The sequence below is a fragment of the Thrips palmi genome, unplaced genomic scaffold (assembly GCF_012932325.1).
Source record: "Thrips palmi isolate BJ-2018 unplaced genomic scaffold, TpBJ-2018v1 HiC_scaffold_10, whole genome shotgun sequence".
NCBI lineage: Eukaryota > Metazoa > Arthropoda > Insecta > Thysanoptera > Thripidae > Thrips > Thrips palmi.
In genome coordinates, this window is record NW_023144621.1 from 6,420,958 (window position 1) to 6,446,343 (window position 25,386).

General features: G+C 56.0%; 1 protein-coding gene across 2 annotated transcripts in view; it reads left to right on the plus strand.

Annotated features, from left to right (window-relative positions):
- The window catches only part of LOC117652954 (CUGBP Elav-like family member 1), a 199,003-nt gene that overhangs the window by 36,849 nt on the left and 136,768 nt on the right, over positions 1 to 25,386 (plus strand). Inside the window, exons 1-2 of one of the 2 annotated variants that reach the window (XM_034398290.1) lie at positions 16,448 to 16,653; positions 19,175 to 19,225. The exons of the other annotated variant lie outside the window; for it this stretch is intronic. The gene's annotated coding sequence lies outside the window, so the exon portion shown is untranslated. Of the gene's footprint in view, positions 1 to 16,447; positions 16,654 to 19,174; positions 19,226 to 25,386 lie in introns of those variants that run through there. 2 annotated transcript variants of the gene reach the window in all.

The window sequence follows — 25,386 nt, forward strand, 5'->3', positions numbered from 1 at the left end:
TAAACCGAAAGCCATTGGTATTCACCTCCGCGCTCCCCACATGAATGAATCAACGAATGTGTCCTCACGAGTTCTCTCTCTTTTTGCGTGTTGCAGGTGAGACAGCGCATCAATGGATCCGTCGGACGTCGAACAGGTGGTGAGCGTTAGCCAAGCGGATTAATAGGCCCGGAAAAATGGCGTCCACTGAATTGTAAATGTCTCCATCGATGTTCATTGAAATGCTTGTTGGTAGAAAACACGTAGTCCATCAAACACAACATGGACGCACTTTCACGATGCCTTAACACAAGAAAAATCGCACAGCAGTGTGGTTTTCACATTCTTTAAAATATAACTTTTGAGTCAGAATATTCAGTTAATCCTTAAGTTATTGACATTCTCTGCAAATTTCTATTGGGTTCATTTTATCATTATTTTGATGTCGCATAATAGGTGAATTTCGGTCATTTTTTTAAGTTTTAAATGACACTTTGGAGTTATAAGTCATTTTTCCCCAGTGCCCGCTTTTTTTGTTTCTTGGTTGCCCTGATTTCGTCGCGTGTCCCCTTCGACTGGCTTGCGCTTGGCTCGCGCTTGGCTCGGCTCGCGCTTAACCGCCACGCACGTCCCGTAAAGTCAGCGCGCCCGGCTTTGTCGCGAGACAGTAACCGGCCAACCGGATAACGGAAGTGGCAAGGGTCGGCCCGGCCTGTGGCTGCGGCTCTGTCTCTCTTGCTCTCGTCCCGCGAGGGTGAGACAGTGGCTGCCACTGGCTCTGTGGCCTGGTGTGTGTGTGTGCACAGGACTTGCTGCTTGACTGCCTGCCTGCTTGGCTCGCAGTGTGGTCCTGACCGCACTCAACCGCGCGAGACATTGCCGCGCAGGATCATTTAACGGCACCGCGCTGCACCTGTCGCTGAGTGCCCTGCGCGCCACACTTGGAAGACTAAAGACGTAAGTCGCACGGTTTCCCAGGTGGAGGCTTCCTCGAGGCTTCCTCGGAGGGGGGCAGCTTGCGGCTGTGGATGCCTGTCCTTTACTGTCTCGGAAGGAAGGAGGGAGACCGCAACCATGACGCTCACTCGGGAGCCGAGAGAGACTGCTTGGTTCTGGATGCTTCCGTCGAAGGGGATTGCCAACCGCGACGCTCTCTCTCAAATCGAGAGAGACGTTGTTCTCGTTCCGCCTCTGCAGAGCGAAAGAGACAGCGAGTGAGGCGAGGTTCTGGTCGGAGTGTGCCCCTTTACAGCGTGTGGCCCATCCGTCCTCGGCGTCCTCGCTGCCGCTGCGCGCTAGCCCTGCCGGCCCCGCTGGGCCCGTGGGGCACGTTCGTTAGTTTCAATTCAAGCATGCGAAATGCCGAGTGGGCGGCGGACGGGTGACCACAGCGACGCACTACACTGTGTGTTTCGCCTCTGTGCGTGCCGCTTCCGGTCAGGGGGCAGGGTGGGGGGTGGAGCGAGGTGGAGGGGGAAGGCGAGCGAATTGTGTGAGTGTGGATGCGCCCCGGGGGGGGGGGGGGGGGGGGGAAGACAAGCGAGTTGCGTGAGTGCGAGTGGGAGTGGTGGGGGGCGAAGCGCGGTGGAGGGGGAAGGCAAGCGAGCTGTGTGAGTACGGGTGCGAGTGGCGGGGGGCGGAGTGCGGTGGAGGGGGTGTGGGGTCTGCGGGCGGGCACTTCCGTTTCGGCACGACGCTGGACTCGTGTAGCGCGCTGGAGTGAAAGGGCTTGTCGAGCTGAAGAAAAGGGCCGGAAGAAAGAACGGCTGCAGGTACAAGCCCAGGGCCCAGGCCCAGCCCCCCCGACGGGAACCGCTGTCACTACCCTCGTGTACTCACAACGCGTGCGTTTCTATTGAAAAAACGTGTCCGAAGAAGAGAGAGAGCTTGGTGAGTGTTGGGCGCGCCCCTGGCAGCTCTGAAACCCCCTACTCCTCCCGCTGCCCTCTGGCTTCGTCATGCAGAAGCAGGCCAGAAGGCTTAATGCAGATTTGCCAATGGCTGGGATTGCGATCCCGTGTTGGATAATGAGAAACGCGACTGTGTGTGTGCGAATGTTTGAGTGTGAGTGAGTCATGACCTACTTGCACGGTGCGTCTTGCAGTTGAGTAAGACGGATATTCGCGTGCTGGGGCGCGTGCCATGTGGCAAAAAAAGTGCACGCAGCGGAAAAAAACAGGGAAAACAAAAACAAAAATGGCATTGCCGGAGGGAGTTGGCACGCGCCGAGTTGTCGAAGCGTCGCGAATGAAAAAGTCACGGCACATTGCCGGCGTAGCTGGTGGCTGATAACGCGCAGATTTGAGGCCTGCCAGCCCGGCGGGGGGTTTATAAATGTGTAATCTGGGGTTGCCAGCGCCGAGCCGTGTGTCACGGGTTACCTCCCCTTCGCCCGTCCCCAACGGCCCCGGCACTCCCGCCCTGTCGCACTCTCGTCTTCACTCGGACAGAGTGCATTCATTAATGATCTTACGACTGCGTTCGGCACGTGACTGAAATAAATTAACACGTGACCTGGTCTGCTATATTTTTTTCTCAAAAAAAAGGATAGAACAAAAAACTGATGCAAAACAAACCGGCGTGGGGGAATTCCTTTTGTTTTAAGAATTTTCTCCGGTGCGAGTGTGCTTGAACCAACTTGGACAATGCACGGTTGTCTGGCCCAGTGGCCCGGTTCCCCCGCGTAGTGGCACCAAGTCTTGGCAAAGTGTGATTTGTGGGCCGACACGGGCGGACGGGGTAGCAGGGCCTGCCCGTCCTTGGCATTCACGTGAAACTTTTTTTTCCGCGCTGGTAGACGCACGGGTTGGCACCCCTGTTCGATGCGCGGCTCCACACATCTTTCGCACCCCTCGCCACCCTATTTGCCGCTAGACGACCCCGTAAAAAAATAATGTACTTTTGTTTTCTTTGTGTCTGTCTTTGTGCCTCTGGGCCTGACTGCCTGCCTGTCTGTCTGCGTTCGTTTCGTCGTTTTGCGAGCGGAATTAAGGCCCGCTGCTTTGCTGGTGGTCTCTATCGGGAAACGCAGATGGCTCCAATAACTCTGCACACGCACACGGGTTTTCTTTCGGTATGATCGAGTGTGTGTGTGCGCGTGCGTGCGTGCGGTGGGGCCGGGGCTTAGAGGCTTAATGCCGTATGTGTGGTGCGTGCCGGGCGTTGGATTTGGGACGTAAACATAACTGGTCCGCGTCCACCGCAACTGTCCGTCTGCTTCTCCCCGATTTTCCAAAACAAAAAAGAAAAAAAGAGATAGATTTTTAAAGGAATCATCATCCGACCATTACGTCGGTTCACTTCCAAGATAAATATTTATAATAAAAATGGAATTAATGGTGGTAGGAGAGGTCAGCGAGCTGTGGAGAAGTACACCAACACGATGTATAAATTGGATTATTTTGACAAATCTTAAAAAAAAGCAAAATATTATTTTTTTTAAATACGGGGCCTCTGGTCGAAGCAGGAAGTTGCGTTGCGTGATCGTCGGTGGAGAGAGACACGACAACGCGGGGGAGGAACATCGCAGCGCGACTGGACCGGCTTCGAGCTGACAATCCGACCTGAATTTTTCATATCGCACACTAGCGCTCCCCGGCGCTGTCCGTTAATGACAGACACGCTCTCTCTCTCTCTCTCTCTCTCTCTCTCTCTCTCTCTCTCTCTCTCTCTCTCTCTCTCTCTCTCTCTCTCTCTCTCTCTCTCTCTCTCTCTCCACACACACTGCAAAAAAAGTCCGCGCTTGAAATCCACCCCGTGTCCGCTTCGGCGTCCAAACACCTGACAGAGCAGCACGCGCGCCATAGCAGAGTGGAGCGTGATTCCGATCGCCGCTTTGCGCCTCCGTCTCTCTCGCACCCCTACGGGGTGGGCCGTGCGTGCGAGCGAGACGGCGCGACGAAACGGCATGCCGCCGTTTTCGCCCCTCCAATTCAATAAATTAGCGCGTCACTTTGTTTTGGCGCCCTACACTGTCCGACGCCGGCGCGGCGTGTCGTCGCGCCGTCTCTCTCGCACCTGCGCGGGGTGCGCCGTGAGTGCGACAGAGACAGCCTGCTGGTGCAGCAGCGGCATGGCTGCAGGAAGTGCGCAGGGGCGGCGTCAAGGGCTGTAATGAGTCCCAATTGTCTGTCCAGCGTCGCCCGCCCCCTTCCCCCTCCACCGGCCATTGGCCAGACAGGGCGGGCGGTGTGATCCGCCTCTCTCTCTCTCTCTCTCTCTCTCTCTCTCTCTCTCTCTCTCTCTCTCTCTCTCTCTCTCTCTCCGACCTGGCGCGCAGCAACAAAAAGTATTGTGGCGCCCCCTATTGTCCGGCCACCGCCGCCTGCATTCTGCGCATTCTGCACCGCCAGTTAGATACGCGTCGCCACCCCGCCGAAAATGCGCGCCCGCGTGGCCAGGAAGGTCAAGTGGAAAGCGCCAGCCGAGAGGGCATTCCCTCGCGGACGCGCACGTTTAGTACGGTTCCTGGTTTTTCCTGGAACTTACTGGAAATCGCCCACATCTTCACCATAAACTTCCCAGGTAAACCGTAAAACCGTTTTTACCGTGTGTACCCGGAATCACGCGCCTCGCGGTTAGTTCGTGCGACTTTTTCGGACTATTTCACCCCATTGTTTATGCATTTAGCTCCAATATGATTTTTTCTTACGTCAGGTAGTGGCCGTCCTTGCTTACCCTTTCAAAAATTATCCGTGTGTAGAGGCGGTCAGCCTGCAGGGTAGGCAATCCGCTCCAGTCGTCTGCTTAACGGGACTGCCTATCCCCGGCTTTGCAGGCGTCAAGCGCGGCGGGCCTTTTTTGTTTTCTTGTCTTCTTCTTCTTCTTCTTCTTCTTCCTCTTCTTCTTCTTCTTCCTCTTCTTCTTCTTCCTCCTCTTCTGCTCGTCCTCGCCAAAGTCATATAACGGTTGCCACACTGGCCGGGTTGCTGCAGCTGGGCTGGGCTGACCCACAACAAGTGGAGCGAACGCAAGGCGTAACTTACAGTGCAAGCCGCCACGCTACGCTGAGATATCTTGGGAGTGGCCTCTGGTCCCTTTGGTGTGTGTGTGTGTATGTGTGTGTGTGTGCGTGTGCGCGTGTCGCGCGCGGCACACATAGACCGTCCTGAAAGACGAACGCCAGCGTGGATTTTGAAAGGTTTATGCTGGGATGCGGTCGCCGGTACATCTGGCGTATATTTAGCCCGGCGGGCGTTTCCGTCGCCGTGCCGTGCCCTGCCTCGCCGTGCCGCGCCGTGCCGCGCCGTGCCGCGGTCGCCCCGACGATTAAAGAGAGACGGCCTCCGCGGCCAAGTCGTTAGCGGTGTACCTGCAGTCTGACTCTGCACCGAGCGCGCTTTCGTCGCTCTGTCTCTCTCGCGCACCGTCGGGGCGCCCTGTGAGTGCGAGAGGGACAGAGTGACACCGTCCCGAAGCCGCCCCCTGTGCGGCAATTAAATGGTCCGAAGGCGAGCCGCCCGCTTGTTGCGTCACGTTGCATAAGTTGATGAAAGCGCGCGGATTTCAGGCCTTTCTCCGTGAAGAGCGTGTAATACCCGCATATAGAGCGACGGTACTTTGGACCCCGGCTCCGGAGCTTGAAGAGAGAATGATACGGGAAGGTGGAGAAGGATTTTCGGTGGAAAAAAAAAAACGAAAAGTTGCGCATATTTTGGAAAATTTTGAGTTTCCAATGTGTCGCTGCACGATTCTTTCTCAATACCACGAATATAAATTTTGACTTCTGTATTAAAATTATTGTTTTTTCCTTTAATTTTTTTTCTGTTTTTAGTAAACAGAAGGACAGCGCTGCCCTTGCAAAGCATTAGCGGAGGGACACCGGGTCAGGGCCGCTGGGACTCAAACGCAAAAACGCGGCCAAGAAACAAAACCACCCCAAAAAAGGCGGGAAAAGGGAAAGAATTTGTTTGCGGAAAGGCAAAAAGGGGCGACGGCTACGTCTCTGTTGTAGGAGGGTGCGAACGTGCTCTGCGGTCCTAAAGAATTTACACATCACCCCTTCCAGTGTGTACGGACATGAGAGTGCACCACGCAAAATTTGGCGGCCACGCGGTCCAGCGGCCAACGCCCCAACATAAAAAGGGCGATTTCAATAAGAAAGAAGCGTGGGCCGGGTTGAGGGTCGCGGGGCGGGGCGGGGGGGGGCGGGCCACCCCTCGGCCCCGGACGGGTCATTTGGACGCCCCGACAACGCGTCGTCCAATTCACCCCTTCCCTTCGGGGCTGATTTCCCTATGGGCGGCCTCACTGCCCCCCGCATCTCGCTCCAACTTTCCCTCATCTCGATCAGTCGTCCTGCTCTGAAAAATTGCAGCTCTGCCAGCGGACGTCCGGGCGACCCGGACGCCGTCCCCTGGATGAGGGCCTGGGGGGCCGGCCGGACCGCGAGGACGGCCGGGCGCTTCCGATTGGAGGGCCAGGGTTCGATCCCCACCGCACACAGTGGATTTGCCAGAAGACCGCAGCCAAAACTCGAGACGCGTTTTGAGCTCCAGAGTCGGTAAACAGGACTCAAACCGAACGTGTAACCCCACCTTGGGTTCCTCGTGCAATCCATTGGTGGGGTTACACGATCTGTTCGAGTCCCATTTAGCGACTCTGGACTGGAGGGTTTTACCGCCTACCGGTTTTGGGCCCCTGTGGGACGGTTTTTGACTTTTGCGCAGGGGGTGGCTGTATCCCGAAACCGAGGGCAGACCTCAAAAAACGGGGGGTAAAAACACAAGAAGCCGCGAAGAACAACAAGAAGGCCCTCGGGGTGCCGCGAAGAAGCGCCCACGATAACAGACCGGCTTGCGATCAAATTAAACGACAACATTCTCGCCGTTGGAGCGACACGCTGGCCTGTGTCTCTGAATCAAAGTCACGCCTATCTGGTGATGGAGTTTCGAGTTCAAAGCCGGCGTGGGATTGATTCGGGGTCGAATGGGCTGACCTTCAAAACCCAAAGGCGCCAGAGACACTGTCGCACGTCTCTTGTTGTCACCGTAGGCTGGGATTGTGTCAGGCCCGTCAGGGTCAACTCTCTTGTTCTTTTTTTTGTTGTTTTTGTTCCGTTCACTCTCTTTTCGCGGCCGGGCGCCGCGACTTGACCGTCATCTGCAGGGCTTTGGGAGGGAAGCGGAGACACCGCGGGGGACAGAGGGGGAGGGGGGAAGGCGCCCCGGCCGAGGTAGAGGTGGAGGAGGGGGTGGATTCTGTCGTAAAATTCCGCCGTAACTCATTCAAACTAGGCGGACTTAATGCCACCATTTACCTTACTGGGGCCTCGCGGGCCGTTTTCGCGCCGCGCGCGCGCGCGCGCGCGCGTGTGTGTGTGTATGTGTGTGTGGTGGAGGGGGGCGTTGAGAAAGAGGCCCCCAACGGCGGCACCCCCTTGCACTATGGCCCTCCACAGCCTCCCTTACCATTACACTTTGGACGAGCATGGGCGGCTCAAGCAGACATACGCCGCCCCTCTCTCTCTCTCTCTCTCTCTCTCCCCCCTCTCGCTCCGCCGTCATAGTGCGCCCCCTTTGCATACGGATGTCGTGGTGTAGTGGTGCGGTGGTGCGCCCTCGTGACGCTGCCCCGCCCCGCCACCCGGCGTCGCCGCGTCTCTAAGCTATCCCATCCGATCCGATCCGACGCCACCATGGCGACGTCGTCCGGCGCGTCGTCGGCGACACTGCGACGCCAGCGCCTCCATTTCACACACACACACTCTCTCCTCTCCTCTCTCTCTCTCTCTCTCTCTCCTCTCTCTCTCTCTCTCTCTCTCTCTCTCTCTCTCTGCAGTGACGACCTGCAAGATGACACACTTTGTGCGCTTTGCAGGAATTCGCCTGAACAAACACACACGCACGTACGCGTATCTCGTACACACGAACACACGCGCACGCACTTGGGTGGGTTCGGGATCAAACGCACTCGCAAACACACACAGACACGCGTGCATGTGGTGTTCGATTGGTCTTCCTCTGACGTGGTGGCTTTGCGCATTGACCGGTGTGATGATGTCGTCTGACACACTCGCGACGCAGTCTGCCTGCCTGTCTGTCTGTCAGTTTGTCGTCTGTCTGTGCGTCTACTTGCAGGCGGAATTTCCGCCTCCTCTTGGATTTGTGCGTCGTGTGCACCACATACTAGCCAATTCCTCCCTGTAAGTGTGTGTGTGCGTGTGCGTGCGCGTACCTGCTGGAAGTTGGTGGGAGATTCCGAAACTGCACGCTCCTGAGTTCAGAAACCCTAAAGATCGAAATTGAAAGGCACAAACTCAACCTGTTTTTCGGTCCTCGGCGGTGTTTCTTGTACGGTTTTTGTCGGTTTTTGCCGAGTGCCTGTTTAGGGCCCATCAACAAGTAGGGTCGCTAGGCAACGCGAGGCTAGCCGACCGGCGGGGCCCAGCGGGGCAGGGCAGCATGTCGGCAAACATTGACTCAAGGCGAGGCGCCCACAGAATGTCCCTGTCCGTCCACGCCTCGCGCCGACGGGCACGCTCGCCGCCGAGCGTAGCGGGGGTCGAGCGAGGAATTTCTCCCGAATTTCTCCCAAAGTCTGCTGCGTCATTCACAACGTGAACGGTGAGAGCTTTTAACGGGCTTGGCAAAAAGAAAGTTGAGGGTTGATCCCACCAAAGGATTCCTCGTTCGCAATGCAATCCATTGGTGGGGTCACACGTTTCGCACTGGTGTAAATTCATTCAGGAAGTCACTCAGGAAAATTCACTCAGAAACGCGTTTGAGTCCCATTTAGTGACTCTGGAGCTGAGTTTCGGCCGCCTCCACCGGTCTTCTAGCCAATCCACTGTGCAGCCCCGCAGTCAGAACGTCGGACGACTTGTCCTCCGACTCGACGGGCTGTGGCATTGGCCCCCTCCCCATGGCTCGGCCATGGCTATGGCTCTCTCCGCGAAGGATCAGCGACTCTCTTAGAAAGGCGGCCCTTCGGCCGGCGTTACGTGGTTCTTGCAAGGCCGCTCCGCGAATCTGGTGGCTTTCAAACCGCCATATCATGCCGTGCCGGCCGGGCCCGGCTCGGCGGGACACCAAACTGCCGGGCGAGCCGCGCGCCAGGAGAGAGAGACGGCGAGTAAATAAAAAAGGAGTCTTAGGGGAGCGGGCGAGGGGCGTCCGTGCGTGAAGAGAGATAGCGCCGCTGAAGGAATCATAGGGAATTACTGTGAAATGTGTTGGACGAAGGCAGCGCTGCAGGCAGTCCCTGTTTATTTTCCATTCATTCTTTTTATTTTTCTTAAATTTGTTTTTTTTTTTTCGTCGCGCTGACTTGAGACGGTGGCTTTTATTCTTGATCGGTTGGGTATTAATAGCCTGGGCTCGTCAATCATGGGGCAGACTTTGAATCCAGGACTGCTACTCGTTTCACTGCATGAGTCCGCTTTCATCGCGTGGAACGGACGAGAGTCGTGCACAGTGGGCCAGAAGACCGGTGGAGGCGGCCAAAACTCAAGACTCGATTTGAGTTCTTCAGTCGCTAAATGGGACTCGAACCGAATGTGTGACCCTACCAATGGATTCCTCGTTGGGAGGGCCAAACCAAAGGTGGGGTCACATGTTCGGTTCGAGCCTCATTTAGCGACTCTGGAGCTCAAAACGCGTTTAGAGTTTCGGCCACCTCCACCCCTCCACCGGTCTTCTGGCCTACTGTGCGGTGGGACTCGCGCAAAACGCGCGTCTGATTAATTTTGAAGTGGAGGCGGATGCAGTCGGCACAGAGGACTCCTCAGAGGAGCGCGGGCGAATTTGTCAGATATCCGTTGGCGCGCGTCCAACACTGTTAATGGGGCTGTTCCGGCCAAGCTGGTCCCGATCCCGACCCGACCCCACGCTGGTGTCCCCTACCGGCCCTGCCACAACACCACCAGTTCTTTCTTTCCTCTCCACCTTTCTTCCCGTCGCTTTTGGCTCGCCACTGTTTGAAAAGCCTGCGGGCCAAAGGTGGGGCAGGCAAAGTGGGGACAGCGAGGACAGGTAGGGCGGGGTGATTGGAGGGGAGGGGGCGACGTCGCACCGCGCCAGGCCACGCCAGCGGCCGATATTGCAGGCGCTGTAAACGTTGCGAGTTGAAAATATCTCTGAAGGAAAATGTGATTTGCTCGCGTTTCTCCTGCCCCTCCCACGCCCATTCCATTTTGTTCGGCCAAGGCCCCGCCACGCCCCGCCACGCCCCGCCACACCCCGCCCCTTCTGGCCATTCCTCGAGGCTTGTCATTACGAAACAAAATGTAACTGCCGGGGGCGTGGCGCGGCGTGGCGGGGCGCGGCGGCGGGGCGCCAGACGATTGTGCCGTACGTGCCAATGGAAGGTACTGTGTGAATGACGGTTCTATCCCCGCGAAGGTAGCGAATTTAGCTCGGGGGGAACGGCGCACCCTGCGCGGCTGCAGACCGGGCGTCGTCGCTCTGTCTCTCTTGCACGCATACGGGGCGCCTCTTGAGTGCGAGAGAGACAGAGCGACGAAAACGACGACGGGGAGCCCAAGCGACGTGTGAGGCGAAAGGTGCTGCCGGGGGTCGCGAATTTACTCGCGTATGTTTGTTTGCGCGCCGTGAATGGGCCTTGCAAACCAGATTGGATTCTTCGCTCGCCCTGGAAAATGTGTCGTTCAGGAAAATAAAATTTACTTTCACGAAGATTTTTTTTTTTATGACAGATCAAATTCTTTACAATGTGACTCGAAGTTTGTGTTTTAATGTAGGCCAAGTCTGCAGTGCACCGTGCTGCAGCCTGGCGTCCGAACCGAAAAAACTCGGAAAGCCGACGACAAATGACACCTCGCAGCCATTGAGATGTTTGGTCCTCGCGGCTTGCTTTAGGGTGAGGGAGAGAGAGAGAGAGAGAGAGAGAGAGAGAGAGAGAGAGAGAGAGAGAGAGAGAGAGAGAGAGAGAGAGAGAGAGAGAGGAGTCCGCCGCCGAGGCGTAGGAATGTGAGGGAGGACAGTCCCGCTTCAGAATGATTCCAAAACACTGCTCATCTACCTCTCTCGCACTCAACGTGCACCCCGTGTGTGTGTGTGTGAGAGAGACAGCACTCCGCTGCCGAGCGGCGGGGAGACGTCGCAAAGGTTTTAGGTTCTTTGCTTACGTTCGCCGCTTTCTCGTGGAAATGAGGCCTTGGCTACTTTTCCGCGCCGACTCTCCCCTCCCCCTTTCCCCCTCCGTTTTGTCGCAGCAGGAAAAGCTTGAGCAATGAAACTGCAATGAAATATGCAAAAGAGTCTGAGGTACGGGAGCGTGCAGCCCTTTGAGCCCGACGCCACGATTTGCTTAATGTCTAATCCCCGAGGCAGGCCGCAACACTGCGAGAGAGAGGGAAGGCAGACGGGGCTGAAGCAGCGCAGAGGCGTGTGCGGCGACAAGAAACGCGTGGAAAAGAGTTGCATTGTGATGAGGCTGGGCTGATGGTGAAGCCACGTGCCTTTGCAGCAATCAGTCTCCGCACCGTTAAATTCCTCTTAAATCACACTACACGTGCCCGAGTCGGAATGTCCCCACTCGCGCGCTGCGCCTCGGGTTCGACTCCCGGCACTCCGCGTTCGAATCCCACGCAGCCTTGTCCCGCTTCTCCACTTCCGGACTTTTGCCCGGGATCTTTCGCCGTTTAGCGGAAATTGGATTTCGGCACGCGCGAGGCGGCGCCTGGCTGGCTGCCTGACTGGCTGGCTGGCTGACTGACTGTTCGCGCGAAGAAGGAAGAAGAAAACAAGATGGCCCAGAAAAGGGAGTGTGATGTATTTTCGTTCGGCGCGCAGTTATTGATGGAGTTTGTCGAGGGCCGGACAAGAAGTCACGTCTCGCTCGCGGCCCTGTCCAGGTCAGCCAGCGTGTATTTTTAGAAGCCTTCGCGCCGTGTGTGTGTGTGTGTGTGTGCGTGTGTGTGTGACTGCGTGCGTGTTGCTGGGGGAGTGTGTCCCATTGGTCGTGCTGCGCTACGCCGCGCCACGGATCACTGTGGTGTGAATGCTTACGGAGGTAATGCCCCCTTTGGGGCCTCTGGGGTGCGGGGCGTGGCGGGGCGTGGCGGGGCGCGGCGCTGAATGCGCGGGGACCGTGTCGTCTGTGTCTGCGGCTCCCCCTCGCCTCCATTCTAACCCCCCGCCCCGGTGACCATACGCCTCACGCTCGACTTCGGTGACATCAAAGGTTAAGGCAGGTGGGCCTCGCGCACAAACCACCGCCATCACCACAACCACCCTCCCCCTCCACCCGCGTCCACCGCCGTGGCGCGCCATCACCGCCGACCTCTTCCGACTCTGATTCCATCGCCTTGCCGCCCGCGCGCCCGCACCCGTTCCATTGCCGTGTAGTGCCCCGTTCCGGACCGTTCCGGACATTGAAACCAACATGGCGAGCGGAGCGCGCCGCGGCCGAGCCCGGCCGAGCCTCGGGGGAGCGCGGCGGGCTGGTGCCGAGAGTCGTTCTCGTCGCTCCGTCTCCCTCGCACTCACGGGGCGTCCCGTACGGGTGCGAGAGAGACAGAGCGCCGAAAACGGCTCTCGGAGGGTGCCCGCCGCCCATTGTGAGCGGGAATGCCACGGAGGAGTGGGGTGGGCCGTGCGGCGCCGCGCGCCCACCAGGCCGGACTGTGTCGCACCGCATATTTCAGGAAAGGCAACGTGGAAAAAAGACACGGTTACTTTGCGCGGCCACACAGTGTGGTGCATGCTCCGATTCATAGCAAGGCCGCTCGGCTCCCTTCAAAAAATTCGAAAAAAGTCAACAACAATATAAAAATTATAATTCCCCTAGGATATAATTCTGACCCAGCAACAATCGACGCAGTCCTACCTAACATTAATTAAAGTCTTGTAAAAATCAACTTGAAAAAAAAAACAACAAAAACTATAAAACATAGAACTAGACAATGTTCAGAACAGTAGGAACAGAAGGACGCTCCCCGACACTGTTGGCGCGAAAATTGGTCCAGTGAGGTGCGACAGGGTGGGCAGGCCGGGCAGGCGTGGCGACGAGTGACCCATTTTTCTGACGTGTGGGGTAAAGGCTGCCGAGCAGCCAAGTCCTCTTCCTGCGAAAGTGGAATTCTCAATTCCGCGGCGCGCCCCGCTAGCCGCGCACGTCTACCAATTTATTTCAGAAATGCTTTTAATTTTGCGTTCCAGTCCCTCCAGTGCCTCCCTCGCTCCCTGTCACAGGCCTGGGTGTGTGCTCCGCAACAAAAGCAGAGAGCATGAGTCGCGTGGAATTTGGCGTTTTCAGGTATTTCCGCCTCGCCTCTGCCTCCGTGCGTGTGAGTGTGTGTGTGCGCGCGCGCGTCTCTGTGCCGGTGGCGCCTGCAGCATAAAGGAGCATATCCTGCTTAACTAGCTTCATCAGAAAGAGATAATGGAAAACGGTCTCTCTCTCTCTTTCTCTCTCTGTCTCTGTCTCTCTCCCTCTCTCTCACTCCTACGCGACGCCCCGTGAGTGCGAGAGAGACAGAGTGACACTGTCAGACTGCATCGTTCCCCTCCAGCCTGGGGCGGCTTCCCCGTGATTGGCACCACACTGCCACCCTCCGCCTGGACGGTGAAAACCATCCGGCTCAGATTTGATTCGATTTCTTAGTCATTTTAAAATGATCAGCCAGGGAGTAAACAAGTAGCGTAAGACTTCTTTTTCTATATTATTTTGAAAATGCACAATTTTGTGCAATTCAGACGACAGTGCTTGTTCAAGTGGTATTCTAGTCGGACCAAACTTTTGAACAACATGTTTTCAGTCGGACCAGTGTGTTGGAGGTATGCGGAGGTAGCCTTGGCAAAGTGGTAGTAGTGCAAGGCTAGCTCCTTCCCAGTGTGTCACCAGGGGCATGTGTGAAAATGTACTTCCGATGTACTCACTAAACGGAATGTGGCACAGGTCGACTTCCGATGTCGGTCACGTCCTTTCTACCCAGGGCGCGCCTGCGGCGTCGTCCTCACTGGCAGATAATTGGCGATGAGCCACCTGTACGTGTCGATTGGGTGGTGGAAAAGGAAACGGCCGCTACCGGGAGGCGATCCCGCGACCGGCCGACCGCGCGTCTTGGTGGGGGTTGCCGCCGTGGACCATCTTGGATGGAGCTGCAGAAAGGATTGTTGCCTCCTTGTTTGGGGGCTGGGCTGCCTGTCGTAAGCGGGACCGAAAAGGACCTCTCCTCTCTCTCACACTCTCTCTCTCTCTCTCTCTCTCTCTCTCTCTCTCTCTCTCTCTCTCTCTCTCTCTCTCTCTCACTCTCTCTCTCTCCCTCTCTCACTCTCTCTCTCTCTCCCTGTGTGGACGGGGTGGCTGTTCGGGCAATTGGACTCGGGCCGAGGTCAGGTCGTCCTGAATGGGACGGGGCGCATCCACGCATCCGGCCGATGGGCCATTACGACGTCGTTAGCGGGAAGGGGGAGGGAGGGAGAGAGAGAGAGAGGGGAGGGAGGAGGGAGGGAGGGAGAGAAGAGCGCTAAGGGCCATAGGCCCTTTCCCCTCGCTGCTCCCGCCTTTGCCGGACATGCGTAGTGACCAGCAGAGACGACGGGGAGGGACCAGGACGACGGCAAAAAAATGTGCGAAATGTGTTTGCCTGTCAAAATATTGAGTTTCAGGGAGTAAACCTGAGCGCACCCCATTGTTAATCGCAGTGAAAAGCACTTGTCGCACGTGACGTGGTGTAGTGTGACTGTGTCTACAGGTGTGAGTATGTGTGCGTGTGTGTGTGTCCCTGTCTGACATCGGAGCCCCATTGTCGCTCAAGGCTCACCTGACATCATGCCCCGTCTGCACCGTCATGGTGTGTTCATCAATCCACAGTGGGGTGGCGGACGTCACAACTCTTGGGCCGAGAGAGAGAGGGAGAGAGGAGGGGGGGGGGGGGGCAGCAGACGGGGCAGCGTGGCAGGGACGCGTCCAAGCCGGACGCAAGTTGAGATTGTCTTTTTCAGATTTATACGCAGCGAATGCAGGACCTGGCTTGCGAGAGATAATCCCCTGACCGAGCCGACCCGACCCATACACCTCCACCACTCCACTGCCAGCGCCAGCGCCAGCCATACATCAGGGGCAGGATGGGCACGTCCCCGCCTCGCCACGCTCACGCTGCGAAGCGCTGCGAAGCCTGCGAAGCCCCGCGAAGCGCTGGCCAGCGCTGGGGCGTCCGGCGTTTGCAAGTGCGCAAACAAGCGGGCAGTGTAGTGCCCCGCTGCGGTGCCGCTTTGTCGTGCAGAGAAAGGAGGGCGGTGTGGAGCGACCCTGTGCCAGTGGTCACCAGTCACACTTGCCAGTCACACTCGCAAGTCACACTTGCAAGTCACACTATGTTCCAGAGCCTTGTCCCGACTTGAGCGACTCTGGTGCTCAAAACGCGTTAAGAGTGTTGGCAGCCTCCACCGGTCTTCTAGCTGGCCCGCCGTGCGGGAGTCCTGCCTCTGTCTGCCACCGAGTTACGGCCATGAGCGGAGCCCCCACGTGTCTTTCCCCCGAGCAGCTTGCCCCCCGCTCGCCCGGGGCTCCCCTGTATCGAGGACAGTCTTCGGCCCGCGTGTGAGAAGGCAATTTGTGCGAGGGAATGGAGTTAATCCCTGGCCAGACATAGTTTGTTGTTGTTCGCACCTGTTGCCCCTTGCGTGGGCAGCCCGGCCGTGGTCCATAGTCGCTCCAGTGGCCACTCCGGCCATTCTGGTCGGACTGCGCAATCAACAGAGTGGACGCCGAACTTATTTCGCCGCCGAGTTGGGGCGTACTAGTTGGCGAGTTGGCAGCGGCTCGTTCAAATAAGCACCTGAGTGGGACAATACGGTGTGACTAATGATTACGCTCAACACGGTGCTGCTGCCCCTTCCGCGCTAAAAACAGTCTCGCCTATCCGCTTCGGATATTTCCAATACCTTTTCGAGTAGGACGAGTCTACTCCGGGTGACTTCCAAGACTACAGTGGCAATCCTGCGGAAGCGTTGTCTGTTTTGGAACGGATGCTGAGCAACAGGCTACAAGGAAAGTGCTTTGAGCTCCAGAGACGCTAAACAGGACCCGGAAGGAGCGTGTGACCCCACCAATGGATTCCTCGTCCGGAGAACAATCTATTCGTGGGGTCACTCGTTCGGTTCGAATCCCATGTAAGCGACTCTGGAGCTCAAAACGCTTCCGGGATTTCGACCGCCACCACTGGTCTTCTGGCCCACCGTGAAGACGCGGAGCTCCGTTCGGATCCCGTTTGAATCTGGCGCGCCGCCGCACCGCCTCCCAGATGAGCTCGGAGCCGACGTGATAAGGCGAGGCGCGCTTTGTTCTTCGTTTTTGGAAGGCCGCGCTGCAGCGTGATAAGATAAAGGCCGTCGCGTCTGTCCGCGCTCCGTCTCTGTCCCGCGTCCGAGGTCTCCCCGGCGCGTCTCCGTCGCACGCGCGTCACTTGGGGCGGGTAGCGTCCTCGGCCGCTGCAGCTATCAAAGCGTGATTCAGTATTGTGCATGCTGCCGGCAGCAACGCGTGCGACGCGCCTCGTGTGTTTGTGTGTGTGTGTTCGCGTCCGTGTGTTCGTGCTCGAGTGTCAGGTGGCCGCGTTGGCCTCCCGAAACGAACGAACCCCGTGTCAAAACCGCCATCGTCGTGGCACCGTGTCGATATTCTTCGGGCGCGCCTCGAGTCGGAGCAGACACGTCTTGTTATCGGGGACGAGAGTGCAGTCGCTGCAGTTGCCGAACCAGACTTGTTGTACGTGGCTTGAGTCGCCCGGAGACAGTCAAGCGTGTGCACCTGCGCCGTGCCACGGAAACTGCCGAGGACGATGAGATCGTAGGATCGAATACGCTCAGTGATTTTTTTTTGCTGCGGCTGCTTTTAGGCGGCGACACATCCACCCCCGTGTGCGTGTGTGTGTGTGTGTGTGTGTGTGTGTGTGTGTGTGTGTGTGTGTGTGTGTGTGTGTGGATTACCTTGGCTTGCAGTGTATCGGGCGGCGGGGGGTTCGCTTCCGGGCCTTTTGTCGCGGGCCGGCATGGAGAACAGGTGCGTGCTCGGCCGCAATTGGAACACACCTCGTGTGTGGCGCGCCGCGCTGCGCTCGGCCGTGGCGCGCGGGGGTCGTACACTGTCGGGAGCGCGCCGATTTACGTCTTCATTACATTCCGATCGAACCGCAAAGTGTGCGGTCCGCCAGCCAGCGCACACGGCACGCTCGTGGCGAGCGGAAATTTTCACCCAGTTGTTTCGTATAATGTGATACCGACTGATTTGAAAAACAAAAAGACCTTTGCAAGTTCATGAGTGTTAAAAAAGACTGCCAATTTTATTTTGTTCTGTTTTCTGTCAAACGCTATACTGCTGCAAATAATTTTGTTACTGGTTTTAAGAAGATTTCCGAGATTTTTTGTTTTAAGTCAATTGAAAAGCGAAATAAGATTTTTGGTTTGACACTTGGTGGTTGAGTTGGTAAACCGTGTTTCCACTTAAAAATTTTAAAAACAGGAAAAATAAAAACACGACATAGTATGCAGCTAAAGTTTTTGGTTACGTTTTTTCAAACAGTGCCTGGATTAGGGCGGTCGTGGGCTAAGGGAATGTGCATGTAACTCGGCGCCCGGCCGCAGCCCCCCTCCCTCCGGCCTTCGCGCGTGGCGAGGTTTGAAATTCGCGGGCCTTTATCGCTGTAGAACATCGCCCTGCACGGCCCGCCGCGGCCCGCGCGCCCTGCGTGTGTATTTCACGGAATCGGCCCATTTCAGTCGCTGCCATTCCGCTCCGCCTGTTCGGAACTACTGGGTACGGCGTGGCAGGGCGTGGGGGGCGCCAAGCCAGCCAAGGCGCGCAGGGTGTGCCGCTGCTGCGGGACACTGAAAAAATTATTTTTGACGTGACGCACAGTGGACAAGAAGACCTGCGCAGGCGCTGAAAACTCCAGACGCGTTTTGAGCTCCAGAGTCGGTAAAGAGGCCTTGAACCGAACGTGTGACCCCACCAATGGATTCCTCGTTCGGAGAGCAATCCATTGGTGGGGTCACACGTTCGGTCCGAGCCCCACTCAGCGACTGTGGAGCTCAAAACGCGTCCAGGATTTTGGCCGCCTCCACCGGTCTTCTGGCAAATCCACTGTTGGGCGTGCATGCCGGCGTCGATGTAATCCCTCCCGATGCCTCGATGCCCCGCCCGGCAAGTTTATTATCCTGCACTATCTTATCAAGAAAGTCCCCCGCAGACTGTCCTTCGCGGAAGAGACTTTCGCACGTTTTTAAAATAGACTGCCGCAAAAATTAAAAGTACAATTTAAAGAAAAAGAAAAATGAGGAAAGTGAATCTGTGGGAGATGTAGGCAAGTCGTGAAAATTAGAATCTAGTCCAGCGGTTCCCAACCTTTTTCGGTGCGCGACCCCAAATTTGTAACAAAAAATTTCCGCGACCCCACGGAAAAATTTCGCGACCCCACGCGACCCCTCCTTTAGCATGCCTTTGATACAAAGTGCGATAATCCACCTTAGTTTGGGAGCAGTATTGCCGCAAAGTTGATCAAAACGGCCACAAATGTCTTTTAAAAATCGTGTTTTGGGCCGACTTTAAGCAGCCACTGCGTTTGATCCGAGGCGGTATTTCGTCCTCCCTCAACGGGCATTTGTTCTTTGGACCTTCCTTTAACATGCCTTTGTTACGGAGTGCGATTATCGGCCTTAGTTTGGGAGCAGTATTGTCTCAAAGTTGATGAAAACAGTAAAAAATGCCTTTGAATGCCATTTTGATCCACTTTGAGACAATACTGCTCCCAAACTAAGGCCGATAATCGCACTCCGTAACAAAGGCATTCTAAAGGAAGCTCCAAAGACCAAATGCCCGCTGAGGGAGGACGAAATACCGCTTCGGATCAGACGCAGTTGCTGCTTAAAGTCGGTCTAAAACACGAGTTTTCAAAGGCATTTTCGACCGTTTTGAACAATTCTGCCAGCCGGGAAACAGCCGCGACCCCAGGCGACCCCAACCACCTCGCCGCGACCCCTCGAATTTTTTTCGCGACCCCCTTTGGGGTCGCGACCCCAAGGTTGGGAACCGCTGATCTAGTCCTATGCAATCATCCTGTATCAAATGAAACTCTTCGGTGTTTGTGGGGAATTGTTATCCTCTACGTATTTTCAAATTACATGACAATAGAAACTGCACTCATGTCCTTTCACGAAGGTGATGTCCTGCTTTCGTCGCGTAACATTTCGAATCCTCCCGAGCTAACCCTTCTATCTCTCTTTGATTACAGGTGAGCGTGACAGACTCAACGACGGCGACCACGGGTGTGCCGGCGACAAGGGTAGGCCTATACCTTGAGGAAAATGCGCCTGGCACTTCGCTGTCTCTCTCGCAATCATCGGGGATCCGGCATGGGAGCGAGAGAGACAGAGCCCTGTGCGCTCAAGTGTGTGTCAGAGCGTCACGCTAAAGTCGTAATGATGCTGCGTGTCTGCGCGTCCCGGCGACTGGAAGCGATCCGATTTAAAGCCGCGTCTCGCGATGGGATTGTAAGTGGATATTTCGCAAACAAGGTTGGATGGATCTCATTTCGCGCGGCGCCGCGAGATCGCCTAAACAGCGACAGCGGGCTCACTCCGAGCCGCGGCTCTCCCGTCTCTCTCGCGCTCCTCCGGGACGCGCCGTGCGTGGGAGAGAGACAACAACACGCGACTCGGAATGAACGCCTGCAGGATGGGGCGGGGCGTGGAATGAAGAGAAATCCGTCAGGGAGCGACACGAAGAAAGTGGAAAATTTTGTGTGCCGCTTGCTCTTGCCCCGCGCGGGTGCCCACTGCGCCTGTCCTTATTTCTGTCATATTTCAAACTGTCCGTCTGTCTTTGTCCCTCGCTGCCTCGCGCCTCGCCCCGCCTGCACTTTCGCTTTCCGTGCCTCGACACAATATGCGTGCATGCAGACACGGGTTCTTCACCTCTCACCCTCTGAGGCGACCTCCTTCTTCTTCTTCTTCTTCTTCTTCTTCTTCTTCTTCTTCTTCTTCTTCTTCTTCTTCTTCTTCTTCTTCTTCTTCTTCTCTTCTTCACGAAACAAAATTTGGGTGGGCGATACGGGTCCACGACCTACCATTGGAATGTTGAGGCGGAGTGGGCGTGGCTTTGCTGCCTCTCTTTGGTCAGATTTTTGCCAAGAAAGTGACAGAAAGAAAATGAATGCGCGAAGTTAACGCGATTTTTACGACTGACTGGCCCCCTGGAAAAGTTAGTCGAAAGCATCGCAACTCTTATATTCATTCACGTACATTTTTTTGCGGCGGGTAGAGAGTCAAGGAATCCAAAAGAGTGTCGCGATGTATGCGATCGGCCTGTCGCATACAAAAAGAAATTTTCATACCAGCTTCGGGAGCGGAGCAGAAATAGCGCAAGTGCCGCTTTTCAATGCCATCAGTCTAGTCTCGAGAACACTGTAAAGTATGTCATTTTGGAGGACAATCGAAGAGGAGATTTCCATGACGTGGTCGCTCGCACGCGCGGTGTGGGCGTGTGGCCGCGGGCCCGCAGCGCGGAGGGCAAACTTGGCGACGGGGCGGCCCGGGCCCTCGCGTTCCAGCCCGGATAATAATTAATCGAGTTTGGCTAACCGAATCAATTTTATCCGATAAGCATCCATATCCAGAGACAGATTGGGTTCGGGCCGGATTTAATAAGCGGTTATTTGTCGGTCTTTAGCGCTGCTCCGCGCGCCGCCGCCCTACAGTGTAGAGCACAGTGTCCGCCCCACCCCGTAATTTGACGAGTTTGATCAGCGGGGGATGCAATGACCTGCGGCGCTGATACCCCTCCCCTCCCTCTGCTCAACCACTAACCCCTTCCCCCTCCCCTCGAACTCCTCGGCGGCGCTGTATCAGGCAGACACGGCCCCAGGCGCCTTCTCCGCGCGCCTTCCCGCGTGTGGTGCGGCTGCCGGGTGCGTCCGCCTGTCTGTCAGTCTGTCTGTCTGTCCGCTCGCCGCGTGTCCGCGCGTCTGTTTGCCAGCCCGTCTGCGCGCGCCCTTCCCTCGCCACGCCGCGTCTCTGTCTCTCTCGCACCCCCGGGCGCGCCCCGCGAGTGCGACGGGGACAGAGCGACGCAGCGACCCCTCGGACTCCGTCGGCTGTCTCGCGCGGCGCCACGCCTTTTCCTTATTATTGATCCAATTTACGCTTTCTCCATATATCCATCAAAGTGATTGTCAGCTCGGCTCTAAAATTGCCCACCACCCCGCCGTCCTCTCTCCCTGTCTCTCTCTCTCTCTCTCCCCTGACTCGCGCGCTAACAGACACGCGGCACCGGGACTTGCAGGGGGAGGGGGCGTGCATAAGCGACGTGGCGTTGCCACCTCCTGCCATCACTTCCGTTCGTTTTAATCCCCCTCTCTCGCTCTCTCTTTCTACATTGATATTGCTGCTGCAGCTGCCGGGCCGTGCAGTCAGCCCTTGTTATCGCAGGTAATTACTGCAGCCTTGAGTTTGCCGCACCTGGCAGGGCGTTCCGGGCGGGGCGGGGCGGGCCGGGGCGGGGCGCCGAAGTGATACACCCTAAATGACCCGATTTCCCCTTCGCGTTGTAATTCCCATGTAGGCCCGTGCTCGCTGCTCGCACTGCAAACACCACTCCCCGCTCCTTGGCGGTCTACCGCGCGCTTTTGTCTGCAGAAGTCTACGCTCATCAAAAAAACTCCCACCGACTTTTTTTTTTGTTTTTTCGTTCCGCTCTGTCCGATTTTTTTCCGTTTCCGGCTAAAGAGGAAGATCTCTTTCATTCGGAAGGCGGCTCAAAGTCACAAAGTGCTTACACACTGTCGGACAAGACGGGGAGAGAGAATGGACTGGGAAGAGGGGCCGAAAAAAAAAGGGGTTAAAAAGCGAGTGGTCCGCGGAGAGAGGTGACTTTCGTCACTGGAGGCCGACTCCGAACCGCTCCGGCGGCGCGTCGCGCTGTCTCTCTCGCACTCGCTGGGCGCTGCCTGCGCGCCCTTGGGGTGCGAGTGAGACGGAGCGACGCAGGAAGCGTTTAATAAGCGCGGACAAGGCGCACAAAGCTAAGCAGATTCCTCGGGGGGAGCATTTAAACCACAAAAGGAAATGCAAAGCGCAAAATGCAAATGGCCGCCGCGACAAAAGCCTCCCTCTCGCTCCCTCCCGCGGCCGCGCCGCCCGGCCAGAGCGAGACGGAGCAAGGTGATCGAAATACAATTAATTCTCCCTTCGGCTTTCGCGAACCTCGTTTTACTCACCCACGCGCTGCTTCAAATCTGCGTCGTCGTTTTCAATTTTTAAACGCATTTTTATTTTTATTTTAGATATTTTTTTTTTTTTTTTTGGGCAAATCAATTTGGCGGCGGAAGCGGCGAAGCGGCGCGACGCGCATTAGTCGATCATGGGAGACTACTTCCTAATTGAAGGGGCTGAGAGAGAGAGAGAGAGAGAGAGAGAGAGAGAGAGAGAGAGAGAGAGAGAGAGGAGGGGGAGCTAGGTGCTCGGTTCCTCGGGGTGGCATTAGTTACCGCCCTGATGGCTGGCCCGGAGTGACGCCCCGGACAGGCAAAGGGTTGCCCGCCCCGGCCGGCCCGGGGTTTGGAAAGTTGAGGAAGGGAGGGGGGAGGGGGTGGGGGTCGCAACCCTTTCCTACCTTGATCGCCAACTATCGCCCCGCAAATTGGAATCTGTGCAAGCTTCCAGCGCGGGGGGCGGGGCGGGGACGGGGCGGGGACGGGGCGGTGTGGGGGGCCTGGATGGACTACAGCGCCCTCGCCCCCGAGCCAGGCCGGCCAGGCCCGCCCTTTCCTTGCTCCATCATCCGAGCCAAATTGGACCTTTGATTGGATTAGAGATTGAAGGCTCAGCAGACATCCGCTTGCAGCGCCAGCCGCTCCGCTGGCCGAACCAACATCCGCCCCCCTGCCGCCCCCGCCGCCCCCGCCGCCCCCCGGGGGCCGCGCGCCAGGATATGGGGGTCCTGCAGCGCTCATCCCACTGCCGCCGGCTCAAATTGTGTCGGTGCGAAAGTGGGGGACTATCCGCAGTCACTTAGGGCGACCAAATTCGAACCACATCCCCGAAGAGACGAAGAGTCTGTTGCACAGTGGGCCAGAAGACCGGTGGAGGCGGTCAAAATCCCGGACGCGTTTTGAGCTGCAGAGTCGCTAAACAGAACTCGAACCGAGCGTGTGGCCGCACCAATGGATTCCTCGTTCGGAGGGCAATCTATTGGTGAGGCTACGTTCGGTTCGAGTCCCATTTAGCGACTCCGGAGCTCAAAACGCGGTCCGGAACTGAGACCGCCTCCACCGGACTTCTGGCCCACTGTGTGTCGTCCCCCACGTGACTAACAGCTCCCCATAGAACAGGAAAAGGTCATATTGACGTCAAGTAAGCTAAAATTGATAAAATTTAGTCACGCTCTGCATCAGTGACCCCTCATGACTAGAATTTGACTGGGTATTTTGTGTCAAATTCATATCATAAGATATCATATTCAATAAAAGGATATCAATTGACGTGCACTTGACGTCAAAAATCGCTAACTTTGACCGTCGGCAATGATGTCATCTTGTCACCAATCATTTGACATCATAGTGACCTTTTTCTGTTCTTTGGGTCGCGGGGGCCGAGTCCCGTGGCTGCGCTCGAACTTGAGAGGTTAGGCTGGATTAGTGGGGCTCGGCTTAGGGCGGGCCGGAGGCTGTCTCTCGGTTCACGGGCGACCCTAACGCCTGGGTGCAAGAATGTGGCCCCCACTTTCCGAAGTCGAGCCGCTCGCAGTGGCCTCACCCTGTCAGGGCTGCGACCCAGGAGCTAATCAATCCCTCGCACGGATGACAACCATGGCCACCGCCAGGTGTTCCTGAATGTCCTTCGAGGACTGCGGAGCGAGCCCACGCCCGACTGACGGGTCGGGTTGTTCACCGCACTGCAAGCAGTCTGCTGCGTCGCAGCCATCGGCGACCGCGCTGTGGATGTAGTTTTGCCGGAATAACACTCTCCGCTCTAACAACTTTGAAATTGAAAACGGTTTGCATTTTGATTGCGGCATTGATACCGCGCGAGGCGGGGCGGGGTGGGGCGGGGCGGGGCAGGGCGGCCCAGAGGGCTCTCCGACCAATTAAGAGGGGACTACGTGGCGGCTGGGGAATGCCCAGGGAATGGCTGGGCAGCCACAATCAATGAAGGATTTGGCAAGACGTGTCCGCGACAGTCGCGTCATACCGCTGTCTCTTTCGTGTCTTTTCTTCCTTCTCTCTTACGCTCGTATCTCCTCCCCACTGAAAAGTAAAAGGACGGAATTCATTCCATCCTGGGGGATAGAAACAAAGTCTCACCATTCTGTGGCGAGAAAAAAAAGTCTCACCATTGTTTTGGGGAAACAAATGTCTCGCCAAATATGGCAAAAATTTGCAACCCCACTCTATTGGATCCGGAAAATATCCCAGCAATTATTGCCATATTTTGACAAGACATTTGTTTCTCGCCAAAAATGGTGAGACTTTTTTTTTTTTCGCCTAAAAATGGTGAGACTTTTTTTCTCGCCACAGAATGGCGAGACTTTTGTGTCTCCCCAAAATTTTTGGGCCATCATCTCGCCTTCAATTTTTGGCGAGCGATAGCGAGCCCATGCCGTGTTTGGGGGTCCCAAAAAAGGGACTGGTCGTGCGTCTGTCTGTCTGTCTCTGTGGTCCGTAACTCACTCACGTTTCTCAGCCTACTGCACAAATAGTTTAAAAATTTCGCACCGGAAGGCTCCTAAATCCCCCCCAGGGGAGTTTATTTATATTCACGATTACTATTGTTTGAAATATTCAAACATCTTTTTGAATTAGGTTCTTAGCGTGGTTAGGTTGGCAGTGGTTGGCAGCTCGTAGCAATTTTTCATACTTGCGGCCGCGACTCTAAAAAGGGGGACCTGGCAAAACATTGGCAAAAAAACAAACAAAAGAGCAGAAGAGCTTAGAAGTGAGTACGGTCATAGTTTTTCGATTTTTTAGAATGATTGAAACCCCTCCGGAGAGTCAACTCAGTGAAATACGGAAAATGAAAGTGACAATTATTACGCGTTTCGCCCGTCCGTCCCCCCCTCTCCCCTCCCCCACTACAGGGGAAATGTTTTAGTCAGTGGAGTGTGTTTGATAATTGCAAGAATGATTTGGTTTTTTTAAACCTTTGTGAGTGTATTTCCATTTATATTCTCAGACACTATATTTTTCAGTTGTTTCCTTTGCTCAATAACAGTTAAAAAATATATTAATACATTCTATGGTACAAACCAGATGCTAATCTTGCCAAAAAAAATAGTCTTTGCTGACTTTTGGGCACTGATTCTGGGAAAAGGCTTCATTGCAATGCTGTGAGTTTACTATAGTACTAACCTTAAAGAAAACCATATGATGAGTGAGTGTAGCGCATTCAAGGTTTGACATTGACATCAGATTCAATGAGACGATTCACTGACTTGGTCATATGATTTCAT